General features: G+C 45.9%; 1 protein-coding gene across 2 annotated transcripts in view; it reads right to left on the bottom strand.

Moving 5' to 3' along the window:
* The window catches only part of Tbl1xr1 (TBL1X/Y related 1), a 153,501-nt gene extending 139,496 nt beyond the window's left edge, over positions 1 to 14,005 (bottom strand). Inside the window, exon 1 of one of the 2 annotated variants that reach the window (XM_059265275.1) lies at positions 13,693 to 14,005. The gene's annotated coding sequence lies outside the window, so the exon portion shown is untranslated. Of the gene's footprint in view, positions 1 to 13,210; positions 13,341 to 13,692 lie in introns of those variants that run through there. The other variant, XM_059265276.1, reaches the window with a different exon arrangement.
* Positions 14,006 to 24,299: the final 10,294 nt, after the last annotated feature.

Here is a 24,299-nt window from a genome sequence, read left to right as displayed (position 1 = left end):
CACAGACTTCTCATTGCAATACCCTTGCTGATTTAAAATTTACTGGTGAACTTTTTAACTCTTTGCAAATATCAATGAAATATTATTTATGGCAATCACTTTAGTTCATCTGTAAACTGAAAGCCCTGTCTTCTCAAATACAGATCCAGGTATGCTGAAATGATCAACAAGCTCCCTTCTGACAACAGATTTGAAGACTCCAGATCCTGAAAGCTCAATTAACTACAGCTTCTTACCCCACCCCCTACTCTATACATCTCCAGTATCCAAGGTTTTAGATTATCTAGGAAGTATGGATCAGTAGCTTAGGATGATGTGACCAACTCACCCCCGTGGGAGCTACTTCTGTTTCTCCCAAGTCTGACCCTCTCTTTTCTCCTCCAACTGTCTGGTTGCTGCTCATAATCATGAAATGAGGATGGAACACTGCCATCAGTCAATGTCCAACAGCAGACACAGGAAGAGAAATACCAGCTCCTTCCTTGACATAGTAAGTGACTGAAGAGACAGAACTACTTGTGCAATGCACGGTCGCAAGCCCTACATGCACGTTACAGAGCGAGGGTGGACTAAGAGCTCACATAAAGACCAGATGCAGAAAGCAATGCAATAGCAGCATCAGGTAAGGATTCAAATGGAAGAGGGACTAAAGGAACAGAGGAGTCAGGAACCAGTGAATAAGACCTGTAACTAACTGGTAATCTTAGGTCCAGAACTTCGTTTCTTTTACCCTCTGACAGCGCAGCTTAAGTTGCTCCCAAGCCAAAAGGAAAGATTCTACAGGTAGCCCAACCTGCAAATCAGGATACCCAAGCAGAGTCTGATGATCTTAGACTTTGAACACCATGCTTTCAAGGTGCAAGGAACTTACTCAACTAGACCAACCTCTTTTCTGGGCCTATACGACCTTTAAAGAGACAAGGTTCTGCAGGGACCAGGAAACCCTCAAATCACTTGGAAAGCCTCCTCAATTCAATATGAGCAGAGTCTGCAGTTTGCCTGTACTGCATCAGAGGCTCCAAGTGAAAAATGGGTAAAATAAGTATCCTCAGGAAGGCACTACCTAGCTAAAAGTAAACAACTACATCAAGGACATGTCTGCAGATATCTGTTCTAGAAACAAGTGACTACCCACAGATTCCAAGATAGGATTTTCAGAGAAAGCCAGGCATGGTGGCTCACCTATGATGCCAGCACTCAGGAGACTGAGGTAGGAAGATCAGGAGTTCAGGGCTAGCCTGGGAGACAAAAGAAAGTCAAGGACATGGCAAAATAAATGTGATCATGATTTGTCTACATTCTATCATGCAGAATATCAACTTCTCATTCTGAGTACTGATTCTAAACTCATAAATAGAAAATTATACTTATATGCACAGTTCCCAAGTTCATTGAATTCATAATAAAATAATTATTAACTATTACAAACAATTTATAGTTTTATAAAGAATGGTCACAGGACATGGAGAAATTCTCCCTGCTTGCTCACTTTCATAGTACTGCAAGTTGCTATAAAGGCTGCCAGAGAAGAAAAGTCATCAACACCTCACCCAGTTGTGAACTCTGTGAGATACAGTAATAACTAGCCTGGTGAAGATACACCCATGGGTCTAATAATAGTGACACACTACGTTATGGGGTAGCCAACAGCTTTCTTTTCTTTTCCCCTTTTTTTATTTCTTCCCCTACTTTTTATTGGAATCAAGGCCAGTTCCACGGGGAGAAACTTTTGCCGGGCACTCTAAGTTTGGCCAAGAACCCATGACTTCAGAGTTCTAAACCCCAGGGGTGATTATTACTTACTAATATGTTGCTAACTGGACATAACATCAAACCACCTCTAGACACACCTATCTGTACCCATGTTAGTGCAGCTCTCAGTTCTCGTCAGACGAGCTTCTCTGGGCAGTGGAAGACAGTTAATGCACAAGTAGTCAAAATACAGAGGGTCTGTTGCGTGCTCAGCCACACCAGAGTTCCCAAGGTTCAGGGAACATCAAGAGTGGGTAGGGAAAGACTTTAAGAATCAGAGATTCAGGAGGACTAAGCTAAACAGTATCTTCTAAACATGACAGGACCGATGTCCTCATAAATTCTCAGCAGCTGTGGTTGCCTGTATAATTATCAATGCCAGTCAACATTCCAGTATAGAAGGGAGAGGAGCTCATTAGGCCTCACCCCTACCCAAGTTGATAATGACAGTAGATGGCTTCTGGGAGACAGAGAGGGGGAGAGGGAGAGGGAGAGAGACAGAGAAAGACAGAGAGAGAGAGGGTGTTAGTTTTATTTAAGGGTAAGTCAATCATGTTCCAGTGGATGACATCATAACAATGTGCACATGGGCAGCAGAAATTGGACTGGGTGGAGTTAAAAAAAAAAAAAAGAAAAAAGAAAAATTAACAATAAAAAAAAGGAGAACATGAAGTTGGGAGGGGAGCTAAAAGGGCTAGATCCAGAAGGTTTTAGGTGGAGAAATGGGGAGGGAGATGCAGTCAAAATACAATGTAAAATACTATGATGAAATAAATAAACTTTAAAGGGGGGAAGAGGTTTTTTTCCTGGGGGAGGGGGATAAATGTCCTGTGTGTGCACAGGCAAGCACATGCATGTGGGGACAGGTCAGCACTGGGCATCTCCCTGACTACTCGCTACCCACCTCGGGGAGAAGGCCAGACTGGCTTGCCCAGTAGACTCAATACTGGGATTCAGGCACGGGCCACCACACCCAGCTTTTTATATGAGTGTGAGACCCAAACTCGGACCACTCACACTTGCACAGCAAACATTCTCTTGACTGCACCATCTCCCCAGTCAGTTTAAACAATGTTTTTAAGCAAGGCATGATAGCACACACCTGTAACCCCAGCACCTGAGGAGACTGAAGCAGGAGGATCAAGAGTTTGAGGCCACAGCCTGGGCTACCTAGTTCCAGCCCATCCATGGCTACAGAGCAAGACCCATGGCAAGAACGTTTTATTTAAAAAGATAAAATAAAATAAAAATAAAGAACTGTTTTAAATGAAAACAAAAGCCAGGCATGGTGACCATACCTGTAGTCCCAATGCCTGGGAAGACTGCCTTGAATTCAAGACCAACCTGGGCTACAGAGTAAGACCTGACTCAGGCAAACAATTTTTTAAAGAGAAACGAGGGCTGGCAAGATAGCTCAATAGGTAAAGGTGCTTGCCAGGTACCTAACTCCATCCCTGAAATCATGTAAAACGAAGGTACCAACTCCACGAGGTTAAATGACCTTAAAATGCACTCAGCAGAGTGTTCTCTCTCTCTCTCTGGTACACACACACACACACACACACACACACACAATGGAAAGGAGGAGAATGTCTTCTAAAGAAACAGGGAAGTACAGAAAATGACTGCAACCCCTGTCCAGCCCCTGCATGCTTCCTCACTTCAGTTACTTCTGCACACACAGACCGTGTTGTTTAGTCCAGGTTTCTTTCAATGATTATCATGCTACAGTTTTCATGAAATTAACATGTGCCCTGGAAATGACTGGAGAAAGCAGTGCAGCTTACCTCCTAAGGTAGCAACCTTCTTCCTAAAACATCAGTGTTACCAAACTCAATATAAGGCAACAGACTTGGGGCATCACATTCTATAATCTCAAAATTTGGGAAGGAATTTCAAGTGTTCAAGGTCAACCTCCACCACACAACAATATACAGGCCAATATGAGCCACATGAGAACCTGTTTCAAAATAAATAAATAGATAGATAAATAAATAAATAAATCAGCAAAAAAGTCTACATATTTCAAACACAGCAAAACTCTACACTGGCCAATCTATTCTAAAGTGAGCCACAAACAAGAATTAACAATCACCAAATGCCTTCTCAGCAATGCACCTATAGCTTCTGCTGATTCCCAGAGGCCAGCAGGCTGGAGAGATGGTTTGATGAGGACTGAGTTCAACTTTCAGCACTCACATCAGATGGCTCACATCCATATGTGACTAGAGCTCCGAGGCACCCAACACCATTCCCTGGCCTCAGAGGACACTATGTTCACATGTACAACCCTACATTCAGCACACAAACACATAATTCTTCAAAAAAAAAATTGTTTTAACTTTCTAAAGGCCAGCAGGCAGCCACCAGCATGAACTGAGGAACTCCTCTTTGCCAGGCCCCATACTACCTACTTTACATGCATTCTCATTTCAGTCCTCACAAGCAATCCATCAGCAAAGAACTACCTTTATTTCCACTTCCAGATGTGGAAACCATCCACAAGATAGATAGGAGTGACAGGACTCAAGTCCACACCGCCTGGAGCCAGCTCTTCACACAGTGGCAGCTAGAGAAAGTCTGCTGCCAGTGCACAGACCCCGTCCAGTCTCCAGCTACTGCAGGAGGCACCATCTCAGAAGACTGACATCTCATCAGTTCAGTAGACTTTGGATGAAAACAGAGAATTCAACTTGCTCCAGCTGAAGCTGAAAATGAGGTCACAATAACTACAAGGCAAGCCCCTGCATCAGTAATCTAAATTGCCGTGGATAAGTACAAGTGGCACAACTGTAAGTGACGGCCACTGTAACCAAAATCAGAATAGAAATCTAATGTTTCCATGGAGTCAACACAATTCTCATGTCAAAGTAAGATCCACGCAGAATCCACGCAGCAACGAAATCCTGCAAACCAGATTACCATAATCACTCAAGTCAACTAAAAAAGCCTCAGAGAACCTGCCTTCACCTGATTCCCAAGCCCCTGACAAAGGAGTGCCTTTGAAGTGAGATTACTGAGGTCTTTCTGAAACAACTACAACTTTTTATTTCTAATTATCAGCTTTAAACAGGACTCAAAATTCAGAGATTCATCAATGGCCTGATGACCCAGCTACAACAAATACCAACATGTGGTGTGGTGGCACAGGCCTTGAATCTCAGCATCTATGCAACAACGAGTTCAAGGCCAGTCTGGTCAACGAAACAAATTCCAGGCTGGCCAGAGCTGTATATAGTAAGATTGTCTCAAAAACAAGAAAACAAAACAAAACCCAACAACAACAAAATTCCAACACGTTTCATCATATAACAACTCTTAATTCTGTCAATGAATCTGAGGAATAAATATAAAGTCCTTTCAGAAATAAATGTATCTGGCTCTTTCAGAACAGGGGGAAAGGAGGAAGAAAATAGCAGATCTGTCTCCTTAAAAGATTGCTTGTTTTGAGGTAAGGACTCACCATACACCCCAGGAATGACCTCAACTGGCAATTCTCCTGCCTAAGCCTCCTGAATTTGGGAATTGTAGGCATGAGGTGTCATGCCTGGCTCTTTGCTCTTCGAATTATCCAAATTAAACGATTAAGACTTCTTTTTTTCTTCTTTTTATTTTTACTTTTGAGCTTTGTATACCAGGCTGGCTTTGAACTTAACAGATCCACATGCTCTGCCTCCCTCGCTGGAATTAAAGGTATGCCACCACACCCAACCTAAAAGATTAAAAAATGTTTAACTGAGGGCTGGTAAGATGTAGTAGGACAGGCCCATAGGGTAGAGGAAATTGGCTCAAACCAGTTGCCAAGGCATGCATATAATGTACTTCCTTATGAGCCAACCTGGAATCTGCCTGAGGGCCTAGCAACAGGCGCTGTCAGAGTTTCTGATTGTGCCTAGCCAATGAGGGGCAACCACGCAATATCACAGGATCAGGACACAGCTTGGGTGCTGGGAGGAGGGTATATAAGGCCTTCCCCTTTATTGAATAAATGGGTTGCTGGCCTTCAATTGACTCCCAGTGTCTGTGGGAGCCATTAGGATCCTGCAACAGTAGGATGGCTCAGCAGGTATACTACCAAGCCTTAAGATCTGAATTTGATGCCCAGGACCTCCACACAATGTGCATCATGGCATGTGCTCCACCTCCAATAACTAAATACCCATTTAGATAAAGTATAATTTTACAAAAGTCTCTGCTGGGCATGGTGATACATGCCTATAATCCCAGCATTTAGAAGGCAGAAGATCCAACACTTCAAGACCATCCTTAGCTATACAACAAGACCAGCTGGGCTAACATGAGACTGTCTCAAAAAATAAAAAGTAAAATAAGTAACAGACTTGGAGCTGGCAAATGGCTCAGACTGATCACTAGAACCCACATGGTAGAAGGACAAAACTAGGCAAGTTGTTCTCTGACCTCCACGGTATACCACACCCACTCACCCTCACACACTCACCACTCACACACAAAACAAATGTAATCACCGTTTAATATTTTTAATTGACAGACTTCACATTTCCACACAGAAGTAACAAACTGAGCATACTAACTCAATTATGAGGTGAATGAGTGAGAAAACCTTAGGTAGTATATCACTTCATTACCTTGCTATAAATTTACAGAAAATAAATGTTTTCTCCTCTGTAAGCACAGGTCTTTGGTTTTTGTTTTGGGGTTTGGTTCTTTTTGGTTTTTTGGAGGGAGGGGGTGTTAATCATCCATTGAGTTCAATCCTCAGCACTGCAAAAAAAATAAAAAATTAAAGAGCTGGCAAGATACCTCATGGGCAAACAGGCACTTGCCACCAATCCTGAAGATCTGAATACAACACCCAGAAGCACCAGGGTGAAGGAGAGAACTGACTCCACTGACTCCCAGAAGTCGACCTCCACAGGCAAGCAGCAGCTGTGGAAGTACACACACCATAAATGTAAAAAACAGTAACAGTTCTAATAAAACTCGAAATAAATCTGTTGGCTTAGCACCGAATCCATGTTAAAATGCTGCCACCGTTCAAGCAGACACACAGACCTCCCACCTCACTGACTACCTCTTCACAACACTCCACCTCCTAGAACACTGAGGAAAAGGAGGAAACCACTAATACCTTTGACCCCAGAGCAAAAAAAAAAAAAAAAAAAAAAAAAAGAGAGAGCCCAAAGCTAGTCTAGCAAGCATGAGGCCCTGGGGTCCACCGCAGCACTGCATAGACAGAGCACTGGTGCCCTTCCGCAATCCTCGCACTCAGCAGGTGGTGGCAACTCAGACGTCCAAGATTATCCTCAGCTAGACATCCAGATGGAGGCTGTCCTGGGACTACACAGAACTCTAACTCAAAAAAAGAAAAGGAAAGGAGGGGGAGGGGGAGGGGAGGGGGAGGGGACGGGAGGGAGAGGGGAAGGGGAGGGAGGGGAGGAAGGAAAAATAATCACGAAGATTAACATCTAGTTCCTAAAAAGTACAATTACTATACTAGTTAAAAATTTCGAACATCCTTTCTTAAAATACAGAGAAAGAGCCAGGCATGGAGTCACATCCTACAATCCCATTATTTGGGAGACAGGAGGACCAGAGTTCAAAGTCAGCCTGGGTTACATGAGACCCTGGGTATATGTGGGAGGAGGGTGGACAAATCTGAAAACCCAGAGTATAATTTCATATAATTACTGAAGCCAGACCTGGTGGACACATCTGCAACCCAAGTGGTTGGGAGGCCAAGGCTGCAGGGTCAGGAGTTCAAGGTCAAACAGCACTAGAGCACTGTCATGTTTCTAAACCACAAGAAGAAAAATCAAAGAAACACTCTACTAAGATGCTGGAATGATCATCTCTGAGTTCATCACCAAGTTCTCTTCTGGTTTTTAAATTCTACCTCCTCTGGGGAACCCAGGGAGGAAGAGGCTACACACTAGAGGCAGACTCCACAGCTCCACTGGCTGATGCCCATCCAGCACCCATTCTTCCTCCTGTGCTCATCTTTGCAGTTCCTTCCTTCACCTGAGCACTCCGGACTCTAGGGCATGCCTTGTGTTCATTCTGAGCTACAGTTTCAAAGCAGCATTCAACTCATTTTGTTCAACTCAGTATTATGCTGGAAAACACACATTTTTAAACTCTAAATTAAACATTTTGGAAGGATATAACATCAAATTAGTTGCCTTAAGAGTCAATTACCCTGGTGGGTTAGAATGAATACAGCATTATCTTGCCATAAAAACCTTCGGAGAAGAGATGGCTAAGACAACGTTCTTCTGGTACATTAAACCCACTTACACTGAATACACAGACCTACGCTAAATGTTAATATGTTAAAAGTGATGGCTCAAATCAAGCTCCAGTGTTCATCAGAATGTTACAACCAAAGAAAGGCCAAAAACACAATTTTATTTATAAAAGACCAAGAGAAAAATATTAGGTCCAATGGACTGTCGTAGTGACAACCAGGAAGCAGAGGCAGGGCTGCTGCAAGTCCCTGGCCATGCTAGGACACATGAACAGTGAGACCCTTTCCAAAAACAAACAAACAAAGCCAGGAGGTGGTGGCATACCCCTTTAATCCCAGAACTCTGGACACAGGCAATTGGATCTCTATGTGTTTCAGGCCAGCCTGGTCTACAGAGCAGCCAAGGATACACAGAGAAACCCTATCTGGGGGTTGGAGAGGGGAGACAGGGAAAAATTAGAAAAGAAATAAACACAAGGAACATCTATCTAGAAAGCAAAGTCCTTTCCACTTTTAAGGAACCAACAACAGAAGTAGCACACCTTGAACAGCATCACTGAAGTAGACAAATGATCAGATTCAGAACAGCTTCAGCTATACTCAGTGCAAAGGAAGCCTGGGCTACATGAGATCCTGTCTCAACACACACCAATTCTGAAATCATAAGCATCATACCTGGCAAACGCATAGGTTGAACATCCCTAATTAGAAAACCAAAAGTCCAAAATGCTCCAAAAATCCAAAAATTCTTAAGCACCAAACACAAACTCCACCCAGACATCAGGTAACAAGACACCAGAAAAAGCAGACAACACTAAATATGAAACCACTTTAAGCTATGGCACAAGGTGCACATCAAACAAAATGACCGTCACGTTCATACTTGGATCCCATCCCCAAGATCCCATGCTTACATGCTAAAACCTGAAGGAAAAAACTCAAAACACTTCTGGGTCCCAGGTATTTCAGGTAAGAAACAGTCACTGTGTACAACTGAATGAAAAGGAGAGGGTAACACAACTCCTAACGATTGATAAAGTCACATTCTCCCTTAATGCTGCAGCTAGTATCCCAGCTAAAAGGACAAACACTTCCACCAAGTTTTCTCCCTTGTCCACTCCAGCATTAAAGTCAGAAAGATGACTCTACCCCATCAATGCAACAGGGAGGACGCACTGTTCACTTTAATAGAGGACTGAACAAACAACCCGGGTCAGGGGGAAGAACCCCTCACAATGGCACAACAGGGCCTACCCCCACAAGCAAAGCGAGAGAGGGAATCAGAGAAGAACATGTCAGGACTGTAAAACAGGCTTCTCAAAGTGTGGGACTGAAACTAGACAAAAAAAAAAAAAAAAAAAAAAAACCCAAGGGAAGGAAGGCAGAGTAAAACCCAGGCAGTAACAGACATGGTAGCTACAGGATCTGAGAGGCCGGCGAGGGTCCACCTGGAAGAGAGGGCATGGAAAGTGGAATAGGTAGAAAACACCCCTAAAAGCCAGGCTGAAGGCCATGAACTCAGTCCAGTTGGCAAGAGGCAACTATTTGGGGTTTTCCAGGGGAGAACTAAGTGATTAAAACCAGTAGAAATGACACTGTCAATAGTTACACTAGATAAGAGAAGAAACCTATTCAGAAAAAAACAGGAATATTAATGCAAAGATCAAACCTAAAACTAAGTCCACATTCATGGACTTCCTGTGGACTCGCTGCCAGAAGACAACCAGAGCCACACACACTGTGCCACTGCTCCTGCCCCTCACTACCTGAGCCTCTGTTCCTCGGTTAAATTTAGGGTACCAGCTGCTCAAATTGTCACAAGGACTTGTCAAAGCAGCAGTCTAGTCCTGACAGACAGACACGTGACACACAGCACTAGTGCTGCTCAGAGTGGTAAAATGAAAAAAAAAGTTATGGGACTGAGACCTGAGCAAGGTTCCTAAGGAAAGCTGTCCTGACAGCCGAAAACAGGGAATGCAGACTCACAAATGGTCAAGGCTTGAGGGCAGAAATACAGCCGCCTCTAAGACAGACCACAAGCTCTGCTTCAACAACTCCTTGAAAATTCAACAAAAACTTGAAAATGTTTCCAGTGGAACACAGACTTGAAGCCTAAGACCAAGTGTGACAAGAGACAGCACCCGAGGTATGGGAAAACCCACCCCCCATAACCACACCAATCAAGGAAGCGTTGACAACGCAGTCTAATTCTTCATGAGCAAGCCTCAATCACAACTTGGAGAAAAAATAAATTATGCTACGTTGATTTCAAGAATGTTGCCCACAAACTCAGGGAACTGACCTGCTGAGAGCTGCATGTGATATTTATGCCCCCACAGCAGTAACAGAAGGAAAACATAACACAAAGAAACCACCTCACGAAACCAACGGCACGGCTTGAGTTCAGGCAATGCTTGGCAAGTCAAACACTGTTCTAAACACTACACATACACCAACTCTGCTGTCTCAGCTGTGACACAGAGGGGAGACTTAAGTGGCAGCTCTAGTCTACCCTCAAGGTCATGACCTTTAAGGGACAGAGAACCAAGAGGATCTTTGCTCAAACCACTGCACTACAACACAACACGATAAGGCCTTTCTTTCACAAGTTTTCAGAAGCGCACACTTCTGAAGACAGTTGGCCACACTCTTCTTTGCTCTCCATTCTTAACTTTCTTTCTGCCACCAGTATTTGGAGAGGCTACCTTTAACATTCAACAGAAGATGCAGGACTCAAGCACGGTGGCAGAACTCCTGGACTATCCATCCACCATGCCATCCCCTGACAGAGGTACTGCAGAGCTACAGTCCCAATTACAAGGTCTGTCAAGAAATCGGAAATCCAAGCCTGGCAAAGCATCAGGGAAATGTGTCCTAAATGGTCATCTAGAAAGAGCATGGAAAAGGGGTCAGAAAGACCAGGGTGGAGTCCCTTGTCAAGGCCTAATCAGAATTACCTTCTGAGCACTTCTCCACCTCATCACTCACAGAGAAAGCCAACACAACACTCACCACAAGGGATTAGTCTAAATGACAGCTGCACTTCACACCTCCTGGAGGTGGCTCAGTCCTTGTCCCCTAGCTCTCTGGTAAAAGGGCAATCAATTGTACTCTTAGGATGCCAAAGGCAGTAAGCAGTGAAACCTCCTAAGCATCAGCTCTCTACAGTTCCTGTTGGCAGTTTGGTGGGGAAAGTGAACGGTTCACAGCTACAGAGCCACAGGGGAAGGAAGGTCTAAGGACAAAACTAACGTCTGCTGCTCCCCGCCTTCCTCTTACCACTTTCAGGGATGTGCACTGTAAACGGTATTTCTGAAAATGAGTCCAATTTACATGTACCAGAACAACACAGTCCTCACCAACACCAAGGTTTCTGCCATCTCTCCCCTGAATTCCAATGCATTTCTCTCCGTCCGTTCGTTTTTTATATAAGTAACAAATTACTTCAACTAACTCCATCCAAATGAACTTAGTGAATCTCCACAGAAATGCTCCATCCTAAGAGAAAGTGTGTGGGGGCCTCAATTTGTACACAGCCTCCAACCACAAGTGCACTTTACTCAACAGGGTGAAGCTGCAGAGGTCCGTCTGGCACACCCCTTTTGATCAGAAACCCCATGTTTATAAAGCAGTAGCTACCCTTTCTGCTCACTGGCTGGAAAGCTTCCCAGTTCACAGGAAGCATTTATTTCTTGTTTTCTTGGCAGACAGGTATTATGATAATCAATCCTGCAAAAACCTTAATTAGATAGACTCCAAATACCAAAAAGGGGTTCTTTGGCACACGTAAAAAAAGTTGAAGTGTTTAACAGTTCAACAAAAGTCAACACAAAATATAATCTCAAGGCTGGGCTGTAGCTCAGAGGCATAGCACTTTCCAATAATGCCAAAAAAACACGTCCAAATAAACTCCATTTACCAGCAATGTCTCTTATGCTAACAACATGTACAGGTTAGAAGTGTGCTTCAAACGGTGGGTTCAGGTGCAAGGATGAGTGGCTTAACTTTTTACACAAATTGTTTCCTTCCCCCAAGGTTAATGCCCGTCCTCAATCCTACAGATCTGACTCTATTCAAACCACAGGAAAACGGGAAAGTGATTTGAGGGTTTAATGTTTGTGATTACAGACTTCATGCCTTGCAGGACAGCAAAACTAGGACTGAAATATTCCAAAGCAGCAAAAAAGCCCCGACTCAGCCGCTAACTGCACACAGCCTGCCTAACTCCTGCCAGGCACGTTTCCATCCTACCACCCCTCCCCCATAGGTAAATGCCAACTGTTTCTAGAACTCTCAATGATAATTTGGGAAGCTTGCCATTGACTCCCACGATTCAATCCAACCGATACACAATGTTTTTGTGCAAAGATGCCCTACTTCCCCAGACTATAAACTTATTAAAGTGGTGAGAACATACAGTCCCAGGAAGTCAGGATTACTGAAATACTCCAGTAAGCATGGCTCTTATTTAACAAAAATGAACATGAATCACACAGGGAATCCCAAAACTCACTCACTACCTTCAACAGGCCATCCAGATACTCACTGAAAGTCATTTTAGCTCAGTTAAATCAGTACGATGGGGCCTTGTACTATACCCCCAAGTGATTTGGGAAGGGGAGGAAAAAGACGTTACTTTACACTGATGGACGAGCATTCAGTCTCCAGATTCAAACTAAAACTAACACATCATTTCACCCATCATGTTTTATTAACATGTTTAGACCAGTCTAAGGTTTCTATACGGCAAACAAGAAAGCCAACAGTAACTTCCCTAATTAACTGCAAATGACATAAGTAGGAAAACCCTTCCCCCTGGGTCCTGTGAAGTCTTAAGGTTTTAAGAAAACACCAGACTAAGGAAATGTCATGTTTGCTACGTTCCAACACTTCTGTGTGATCACCAAATTATTTTCAGTGTTTAGTAACCCAACAAAGAGAGTTTCTTAAAAGCCACCCAACCCAAATATTACACGAAACAAGACCATTTCACAATCTAAATTTAATCCAAATTGAGAACTTCGAAAATTACCGAACACTCTAATACATGCATGGCTCGCCTCGAGCTGCCTTTCAAAATGGAATATTACACTTAAATGAAAGTCTGCCCCTGTTCAAAAAAAAAAAAAAAAAGACATCGGTTGCAAAGAGGAAGTCACCCAGCAAACACTCACAACCTGGCCTCTACACTGTCAGAAGATAATGTGACTTGTGTGCCACCCTGAAACTTACCAGGAAGCTGGTAATAAGTTTGCCAGCTGTATACACTTCTGACCCAACTTTACCCAGGCTGTGGCCAGGGCCTCCTTCTGGAGAGGCCACAGACACAAGGTGCCCACACGCGCGTCCCGAGCGAGCGAGCCGGGCCGCGCCCCTCCCCCGCCCGCGCCCCAACAGCCGCCCGCAGTCCCCGCCGCCGCCCGGGGTCTCGGCGCGGCGCGGCCCGGAGGGGAGCGCGGCCGGGTGACTGCACCCTGCGCGCCCGAGCGCGGACCGGCGTCCATCCCGAGCCCGGCCCGCGCCCCCGCTACGCCAGCCTTGGGCGGCTGCGGCCCCGCATCCAGCCTGCGCCCCCGCGCCCGCTCGCCAGAGCCGAGCGTCTCCCGCAGCCCGGCCACCCCGACCCGGGAGGGGGGGCAGCACGTGAGCGCGGCCGCCCCTCCCCCGCGCCCAGGCCAAGTTCGCAGCGCCCGCCGCCCCGGGCCCGCGCTCACCTGCTTGGCGACGCTGTCCCCTCCCGGACGCGCGGCGCTCCCCTCCTGGCCGCCGTCGGCACCCCTAGGCGCCCTGGGGTGCGGGCGCTGACAGCCGGGCGGCGGGTCCGGCGGGGGAGGGGCGCGGGGGCAGGGCGCAGCACCGAGGCAGGAGGGGAGCTGTTACTAAGGGAGAGAGCCAAGCGCGCGAGCGGCCAACGGCTCCGGCTCGGCACCGGGGAGCGCGGGGACCAGCCAGGCACAAATGAGCTCCGGGCCCGCGGCGGCGGCGGCGGCGGCGGCGGCCGCGCAGCAAAACAAACCCGAGCGGCCTGCGCCCGGCGCGCGGGGAGGGAGGAGGGAGCGAAGGGGGAGGGGACGGGGAGGGGGAGGGGAGGAAGATCCGCGGAGGGGGAGGGGAGGAAGTAAGGAGGACCCCCCAGAGGGGGAGGGGAGGCTGGGAGGAGGGGAGGGGGAAGGGGGAGGGGAGCCGGGAGGAGGAGGGGGAAGGGGGAGGGGAGCCTGGAGGAGGAAGGGAGGGGGAGGGGAGCCTGGAGGAGGAAGGGAGGGGGAGGGGAGCCTGAAGGAAGAAGGGAGGGGGAGGGGAGCCTGAAGGAGGAAGGGCGGGGGAAGGGGGAGGGGAGCCTGGAGGAGGAGGGGAGGGGGAAGGGGGAGGGGAGCCTGGAGGAGGAGGGGAGGGGGAAGGGGGAGGGGAGCCTGGAGGAGGAAGGGAGGGGGAAGGGGAAGGGGGAGGGGAGCCTGGAGGAGGAAGGGAGGGGGAGGGGAGCCTGGAGGAGGAAGGGAGGGGAAGGGGAGCCTGGAGGAGGGGTGGAGAAAGAGAACGTGGAGGGGGAAGGGAGCCTGGAGGAGGAGAGGCGAGGGGGCAGGGAGCCTGAGCCTGGGAGGGGGAGGGGGAGGGGAGGGGAGGAGCGCCGGGTGAGGGGCGGGGCCCCAACGGAGGCAGCGCTGCGGTGGGGGCGGCGGCTGGCTGGCGGCTCCGCTCTCCGCTTCCTCACAGCTCTGCTCTCCCTGCACCCACCCTCCCTCGCTGGCTGGCGGCGCTGGGGGCTGGGCGCGCGGCGCCTTGGTTCCAGAGCCCGCAGCCGGGCTGTCCCGCGGCCGCCCAGTCCCTGGAGGCAGCGGGCAGGTGCTGGAGCGCGGCGCGGGCTGGGGATGGACATCGCGTGCAAAGCGCCGCACACTCCGTTGCGTGTAAACACTCCTGCTCGGAAGCGTACCTGGAAAGGTGCTTCATCTGCAGGGAGCGAGTTGCCGGATGGGATCCGAGCACCGCGTGTGGGGGAGGCGCGCACATGGCGAGAGGGGTTTGGTGCTAACGCAAAGCTGTAATTGAAGTATGTGTGCCCACATGTGCGATTTGTCGTCTTCTGGGTCTGTTGGGAAGGTTTGGTGGATCAGTTCACATTGCGCGAAAATAAAGCCATAGAGTGAATGAATGTTCACTAAAGTATGCACCGAGGTGTGGCATCCACGGGAGTTTATCGCCTACTTTCTGCATGCGTGTGACACGTGAAGGCGGTTTCTGAAGCGGTTCGGCTGCTCAATAAAGTCACAATGTGATTGGGGGAGTACAGAGGGCTTGTATTTTGTTTTTTAAGGAAAACATTTTTAAACACTGCGTTGACCTTCCTGAGCTTCTCAGAAACCTGGAGCGTAAGAAACAACCTTCCTTTTAATTCTGACATATGACTTGAAACTCTGATTTGCAGCTACTATGTCTTTAAAAATAATATTTTTCAACCTTCTTAGGTGAAAGGTTCTGCTTTCAAGTTGTCAAAATATTTGAATGTGTGTGTGTGTGTGTGTGTACATACACTGGTCTTTCTTTAGTGCCTCAAGCATAAATTTTCAAAGTGTCGTTTGAAGTCACTTTCACGGCTATAGACTCAGTCCTGCCTAATAAAATCAGTGACTAGATTTTTTTTTTCAGTCAAGGTCAGTGTCTCCCCTATAGGCCCCCTCCTTGCCGGCAGCAGTCTGTTATGACTGAGATCACTGGAAGAGAGTCACCAAAAGAAAATCTGTGGAGTTGGAAATGCCCTATCTACCAGAAAGTTCAAAGCCTGAGCCTGGGTGTCTTTGGAGTGATAGTCACATGTGAAAGAGGGAATGTTAGATTAAACAATGTCACCTGATGGGAATTTAGATAACAGTTTCCAAAACAGAGCTGGGTGTTCAGAGGGAGCTGATTTTGCCTTTTAGTACCCTGCCAAAGCTGAGACCTGGCTCGGTCCTTCAGCTGCCCAAAGGATTTAGTATCTTCCCATTTGGCAAATTGTTTAAGAACTGTCCAGTGGTACGTATGTCCACTCAACATAAACCTCTCTTCAGTAAGTAAAGTATATCTTGCTGCAACCAAGGTTCTTTGACCACCAGTGAGCCTCTAAACTATTTTAGGGTGGTGGAGTGGGTAGGCAAGCTGAGGTTCCCGCCCTTGACGTAAACAACAGCTACAAGAAAATGAGACTACATTGTGAGTGGATAAAGATGTATTATACCAGTCTTTACAGCCAGGCCAAGCAGGTGATTCCAAACCCTCCTGTGAGACAGCTCTTCCAGCCAGTTCCTGGACCCTGCAGTTCAGTACTGAACATTGAGAGTGCTGAGAATCTGAATTTGTTAAGCACAGTGTCTTAAAACAGAGACTGCTTTATTTAAATGCCGTGACCGAAATCAAAGTTGGGGGCCTGTTCTTTAAACTTGCTCCAGTAAAGTGCCCTTTAAGCTGTTTTGTTTTGTTTTGTTTCCTATTTTGTTTGTGGGTTGGGGGTTTTGTTTTCATGTTTTGTTTGGTTTTTGTTGTTTCTGAGAAGGATTTTCCTGTGTACACTGCCTGATCTCAAATGCTTGCAATCCTCCTGCCCACCCTCCCAAGAGCCAAGAGACTTAAGATCTTACCATCATTAAACATTACCTGGGCCTTTGAGATTGCTCAGCAGGAATGAGACTCTTGGGAGTTCACGCCTTAATCCCAGCGCTTGGGAGGCAGAGGCAGGCAGATGTCTGGGTTTGAGGCCAGCCTGGTCTACATGGTAATCGCCAGCCAGCTAAGGCTGTGTGAGACTCTGACCCGAAATAAGGAGGAAGGTAACAGTCCAGAGGTTGTCCTCTGGACTCACCTCTCACTGGCCTGTTTGCACCTGCGCTCACACTCAACAGAGGCCCTGGCATTATTGTAGATGCTCTACTTACCACAAACAAAATGTCTAAATGCTGAAAATGCTTTATCTACCCGCTAGAGGGAGTTAGCTGAGCCTGGACCTTGGCCGCTCTGGTTTCTAGATGCAGGAACCCATCTGAAAGCTCAGTGTGGCTTCAGCATTTTTTAAATTTTTTTTTAATCTCTCTGGTATGTGACAAAACTTTTCCTTATGAGATGAAACACTCATCTCACCCCAGGTAAGGAACCCACAACAGACCAAAGTACAGATACCACCAAAGTCCAACTTGGTGAGCCAATGAGTTTTATTGGGGTTGCTTACAGAAGCAGAAATGACTTATCACTAAAGCCCACCCCAGCATGGGTGGCAGTTCACAAAACTAGGCACCTGGAGCATGCTGCACAGCCTGAAGGCAACTTAACAAGGGGGAGAGTGTTCTTTCCAGGCACCTCTATTGGCCTAAACCTCTTCCTGGTAGCTTTGCTGGTCTCACAACTGGTCTCCAAGTCTGCTTTGCAGCTTTTCTCCTCTCAAAATCTTCTGAGTACCACAGCTTCATTTCTCTGAGAGGGACTCTCAGCTTCTATTTAGCAGGGAAGAGCCCATTGAATCTGGTCAGTTTCAGGGAATTCTTCAAACTATTTTTTTGTTGTTGACCTCCCTGCTTAAGGAGCTTGAATTGGCCTGGATGGAACGTTTTAATCTCAAGGAGACTGCTGTTGCACAAATCCTAATTGGTCTTAATAAAAACCTGGAGCCGGATAACAGGGTGAAAGTTGAAAGATCAGAGAAGCAGAGCAAGTCACCTCTTAACTCACCAACTCCTCAGCCTGCAAGAGCCTGAAAAGACCTGAGTTCCCGTCTCCTCCCACCTTATATTCTTTTCTGGGCCCAGCCATATCACTTCCTGTCTCAACCTTCGTAGTGCTGGGATTTAAGATATGTGATCCCAAGTGCTGGAGTTAAAGGCGTATGCTACCACTGCCTGACCTCTGTGACTAACTGTGGCTAGCTCTGTCCTCTGATCTTCAGGCAAGCTTTTATTTCTTAGATTACAAGCAATATATCATTACAGACTGTTAAACAGCAGTGAGAGAGAGTGAGAGAGAGAGTGTGTGTGTAGGTGTGTGTGTCCCCTGGAGCTGGAATTAAAGGCATTTGACTCCCAAGTATTGGGGTTAAAGGTGTGTGCTACCACTGCCTGGCTCTGTTTCTCTCCTAGACTGAGTCAATCTCATGTAGTCCAGCATGGCTTTGAACTCACAGAGATCGGATCTCTGTCTCCCTAGTGCTAGGATTAAAGGTGTATGCCACCACTGCCTGGCCTCTCTGTTTAATCTAGTGGCTTGTTCTGTCCTCTGATCTTCAGGCAAATTTTATTAGGGTACACTATATCACCACATTTCCCCTTTTTTGTCTAAAGTAATAATTAATCCCTACATGCCTTTAATCCCAGCACTAGACATGTTGAGAAAGACCGTGATATGGTCGGCAGAGAAAGGTATATAAGATGTGAGGAGACAGGAACTATAAAGTCTTTCCGCTGAGGAGTCCTAGAGGTAAGAGGTGGCTTGTTCCTTTGTCTCTCTTATCTTCAGACAAATTTTATTAGGGTACACAAAATATCACCACAGTAATCCAGTTGGTAGAATGATTGATGTCCTCCTCCCAGGAGCCATCTCAAGCACTGCCTAAACCAAACCTGGTCCTGCACACTTTTAATCCAAAAACTGGGGAGGTGGATACAAGGGAATGAGAAGTAATCGTGTAAGGAATTCTAGAACAGTATGGGCTAGTCTCACAAAAATCAATGAATAAATTAAATAAGTTTTAGATGGGCATGGTGGCACATGTCTTTAACCCCAGCACTTGGGAGCCAGACCCAGGTGGATCTCTCCGAATTTGAGACCAACCTAGTCTCATAGTGAATTCCAGAGATTGTTCATTGGGTAAAGGCAATTATTACCAAGCCTGGAAAAAAAAAATCACTGTACACACACACACACACACACACACACACACACACACACACACACACACCCCTCTGGCTAAGCAAATCCTGACTTTAATTCAAATAATACTTCACCCAAGGAGCATTATACAGCAAGATTTTAAACTACTATGATGCTTTAAAATGTTTACATTATGTAGTCCACATAATTAAAGTATTCAAACCAAATTTAACAGTATGTAGAAGATGTTTGGTACCACAACTACTAGCCAGTGCTGTAACCGCTGCCTTTCATTTTCAGCGCTGAGTAGCTCGTGTTTGCTGAGCTTCCACAGGCATCCTTCTGAGGTCCTGTGATGGGCTTCTGTTTCCTTCCGACTGGCGCAGTTCTGTGGTCAGGACTGATTTGAGCAGCTTGGTCAGAGTCTAGATCTCAGCACACAAGCTTCTCTCTCCATCCATCTGTGCAGGCTGTACTCTTGTGACCTTTCATCATCAGCCTCACCTTGTCACAGTGCTCCTTGACCTGTCCTGATACGGTCTGCCAAACCCACCAAACTACATGACAAAAAGCCTGATACCTCACCTCTTCTTCTCCTGGCTAGTTGGAGACAGCCACCCCAACCCTTCCAAGGGACAGACACCCCCTTTCTTCTTTTCTCATGCTAGAGCCCTTAAAATGGCTATGTGTCAGTCAGCTGTTGCTGTCTTTGCCTGACCCAGAGGCGGCCCTCATATCCTTTTTAGGTAAATAAATCTCCTTGCTGCTGAGAATCTGGTGTTCTGTGCTGACTCCAATTCCCCTTCAATAGAATCAATGGGCTTTATTTGAGGGCTTTCATTTCAATAAAAATAATAAAATTATATTGAAAGAGTTTTTTTTAAAAAAAAAAAAAAAGCTAGCACTAAGGGAGACTGAGGCAGGAGAATTGGTACAATTTTAAAGCCAGCTTGGGTTACGTAGGGAGTACCAGGCCAGCCAGGGCTACTTAGCCAAGATCCTGTATCAAGAAAGAAAGGCCTTCTTTAATCCTAGCACTTGGGAGGCAGAGGCAGGCAAATCTGAGGCCAGCCTGGTCTCTATATGGATTCTAGGACAGCCAGGGATACACAAAGAAACCTTGTCTTGAAAAACCAAAAAAAAAAAGAAAGAAAGAAAAAGGGTCAGGAAAAATGACTTATCAGTAAGAACACCCGTGTCAAGTGGCTCACAACCACCTATAACTTCAGTTCCAGGGGACTCAATGCTCTGTCTGGCCTCCACATGCAACTGAACATATCCACATGCAGACACACACATACACATAAATTTGTAAAATAAAAATTTGAAAGAAAAAAATCACACCTACCTTATAAACTATTCATATCTCTCAGAATATAGAAATAGCAGTTTGTATCTTGTTTGTGATTCAGTCAGAACAAAAAGACACACACACACACTCACACACACTCACACACGGCACATTGTCTCACCAACCACCTACTTTTATTGACAGCCTTGTACTGCTCTGGCAGCATGAAAAGCTTCGTATTGTATTGACAGTTTTGCTATCATTCAACAAACATTCATTTATGCTTAATGTAAGAAGGCGCTCGGAAGCTGTTTACAGTGAGCGGAACAGCACCTATACTTTTTTGTGTGTACATTTCAGTCTTGTACTAAGTGGAAGTTAAGAATATAAAAAAAAACTTTCTAAAAAATGTATCCAAGTTGCTTTGTAGGCTCAGCTGTGTGGTGATATTTTATTTGTGCTGAAATGTGGTGATATTTTATTTGTATGTTAATAAAGCTTGCCTAGAGATCAGAAGGGAAAGGCCAGCCATTTTAAGTAAACGAGAAGTCAGGCAGCACACGCCTTTATTCCTATCACTTAGCAGGCAGGGTCTGTGTGTGTTCAAGGCCACACTAGGGAACAGAGCCAAGCGTGGTGACACTCGCCTTTAATCCCAGTACCAACCATGGAGACCTGGAAGTCTGTACAGACAGACAGAAAGTGACAGAACTGTGTAGGAAAAGGAAGTAAGGTAGCTGGGCTAAGAGCCAATGAGAGGGCAGAACAGCAAGGCAATAAAGGCATGGGTAGACAGGAAGTAACTATTTGGAAGCTGCAGAGTTGGTGAGGTAAGGTTGGCTGGTGGCGTTCCCTATTTCCTTAATCTAAGGCTTTCACCCCTATATTTGGCTCCTTGTTTTTTATTTAATAAGACCAGTTAGAAATTCATCTACACAGCTGGGAGAGCACTTACCTAGCATGCATGAAGCCAGGGTTTGATCCTCGGCACTACACAGAGAAGGTTAAAAGAGGATAGATGTCCAAGGCCAATAACTGCACATAAAATCTATGGTCATCTTGGGCTATGTGAAACTGTCTAAAAATAAATAGATAAGAATAAACTAAGTTGCACTGGTTTAACTTTTGTCACAAAGATAATATAAAATGGTTTAGGGAGGTTTGTTCTCTTTTACTGCTGATATTCAAGCAGAGCATTTGAATAAGCTGTCAGAGACCTAGCTTGCAAGCATGAAGCCGAGTTTGCTCATCACCCACACAAATGCTGGGCATGGGCCAGGAAGATGACTCCTCAGGGGAAGGTGCTTTCTGTACAAGTCTGATGAGTTCAGTCTTCAGAACCCATTTAAAGGCAGATAACCAACTACGTGAAGATGTCCTCTGACTACCACATTCATGTATACATGTACTCCCACACTTATCACACACATTTGCACACCCATACACTCTTGCACTCAAACAAACATGTACAAACTTATATATACCCAAAAGAGCCAAGTTGTTCTACTCTGCAGTACATAGAGCACCTCCAGCAAAGCTATCAGATGGTTTTCCCAGCTCTTTCTGTCCTAGTCAAGCCCAGCTACTGGTGGTTGCCCTCCTCACTGCCACTCCACAGGCCAGGAACTGGTTAGATAACCACACTCAAAAGTGAAGTCATAAAGCCAGGCCGTGGTAGCACGTGCACCAGCGCTTGGGAGGCAGAGCCAGGCAGATCTCTGTGGTCTACACAGCGAAATCCAGGACAGGCACCAAAACTACACAGAAAAACCCTGTCTTGAAAGACAGGAAAGAAAAAAAAAAAGTGAAGTCCTAACGAAGCAAAATAAGGTGGGGAGTTAACATGGTGCATTGTTTTAGACAAAGAAGGTTGCTGAGTTATGTTGACACATGAGCAGAACATTAATGACACAGAAAACAGAGTGTGCACCATCAGGAAAGGGACATTACAGGTAGAGGGAACATTAAGTACACAGAAGCAGGTAAAAGCCCAACTGTTGTATGCTGGGAATGAGAGCAGATGTCATCTGGTTGGTATGAAGCAAAGAAGGGTGTAAGGGGCTTGGCCTACCTCCTTTAAAAGGGGGTGGGGTCTGGTTCCTACACAGAGGACCAAGTGGGAGAGGGTGAGGACTGAGGCTGGCTGAGGACTCTCACAGAGATTCCAGAGAAGATGGTGTCAGGAACTGGTTAGAGAAATCAGACAGTGTACAAACAGGATCTTACTCTGTTGCCAGGATGGCCCACAGTTCACAGTGCTTGGAGGCTGGCCTTGAACTTCTTTGCTGTTCCTCAGCCCCCAAGTACTAGAAGTACAGGTGTAAGTACCTATGCCTGGTTCAACTGCACACTTGTCAAGATAAAAAAAAAAAAAAAAAAAAAGAAAAGAAAAGGAATAGTCTTTGGTATGTTGTTGAAAAGGAGAGTCCAAAGATGATTACTGAGTTTGGACCAAGAATGCAGAAGAATGAAGTTGCCATTTGCAGAGGTGGCGGGGAGGGCAATTTTTTAAAAAGTGCTTATTTTTAGTAGTTTGATGTGTCTGAGATGTCCCCAGGAAAACATTGACAGGCAGGCAGATTTGCACACGTCTAGTGTTCAGAGGAGGCAGGAAGTGGAGACAGGACTTCGTGACTCACTGCGAATCTGGATTCAGTCTCAGGAACCACAGAGTGGAACGAGAGAACTGACTTGCAGAAGTTGTCCTCTGACCTCTCCTCCAGTGCTGCAGGACACACACACACACACACACACACACACACACACACACACACACACAGAGTAAATGTAATTTTTTAAAAAATGGTGATGTAAACATAGTGAACTAAACAGCCAGTGTAAACCAAGAAGCACTGAGTTATCCAAAAGCTTCAATTGTCTTCTACTTCCAGTGCTTTTGAGTTTTGTTTTGCTCTGTGTTTTTTTCAGACAGTATTTTATGTAGCCCAGGTTGACCTCAAACTCAATATGTAGCTGAGGATGACCTTGACCTTCCTGACTCCTCCTGGGATTATGGGCATATACTATCAAGCCTGGCTTAAATGTTTTATTTATTTAATTATTTATTTATTTTTGAGACAGAGTCAGGCAAGCGTTGAACTCCCAGAGACAGATAAACCTGCCTCTGTTCCACAAGTGCTAGGATAAAAAGTGTATGCCATTATGCCCAGATAAAAGTTTTCTTTTATTAGGAATATCCTGCTAGGGCTTTCACTTGGCCCACCCCAACATCTTCCCCATCTAGGAACTGCTGGAGCACATGAAGGGGCCAGCCCTATACATCCATAGCTGCAGGATCCCCCATGACTCAGGGCAACAGCAGGACATCTGAGAGTCTCTCTGAGGATCCAGTATTGACAGTGTAGCAGAAGCTAATGAACATTCACAAGTAAAGCTGTTTGGGCTGGGCTGATTAGACATGACACACCTCAACTTCCAATGCCACCGAGATGAGTATGTGATGGAGATAGAGGTAAGACGGAGTGGAATGGTACATGCACAGAAACACTGTGGTTGATAGAGGAGCAGGTCATTGCCCAGAGGGATTGACGAGATTTTTGTTGTTGTTTTTCTTTCTTTTCTCTTTTCTTTTTTATTAACTTTTTGTGGGGGAGGCTACAAGGGTGGAGGGCAGATACGGAAAGACTAGGGAATTAGTGAAATTGGTGCACATGGTGTGAAATACCCAAAGATTCAATAAAAAAAAAAAAGTTACTTAAAAAAAAAAAGGAATGTCCTACTGATCATATGTAATCACAGGTCAGCATGCAGTGACTTTGTACATGTGAATATACTGGTTCTTAGCGTCAGTTCATAAAGCATAGTACAAGGCTTCTCAAGACATTTTGTGTACTGTTTCTCATTTTCTCAACACCCAGAAAAGACAGTGTCTTCCTTAGACAGGAAGGCATAAAAGTCAAACATGTTCCTCACAGTTTGGGGGGCTAGGAGGCCTGGGATCAAGCTATCAGCGTGGTCAGGTTCTTCCTGTTCCCAAGAACATGAACTTAAGGCTTCTGAAGGCACAGTCTTCATTTCCATGGAGGGAGACTGTGCAGGTTCAGACTAGAAAGGGCAAGGACTGCTAAAAAATTTGATGTTTAGGCTGTGGGTGTGGCTCAGTTGATAGGTGATGACCTAGCATTCAGTAAGCCCTGGATTCCACATGCAGAGGCACACATCTAAAATCCCAGAATAAAGAGG

The sequence above is a fragment of the Peromyscus eremicus genome, chromosome 6, assembly GCF_949786415.1.
Source record: "Peromyscus eremicus chromosome 6, PerEre_H2_v1, whole genome shotgun sequence".
NCBI lineage: Eukaryota > Metazoa > Chordata > Mammalia > Rodentia > Cricetidae > Peromyscus > Peromyscus eremicus.
The sequence above is the reverse complement of the archived record's forward strand: the minus strand, read 5'-3'. Positions and strand labels throughout refer to the sequence as shown.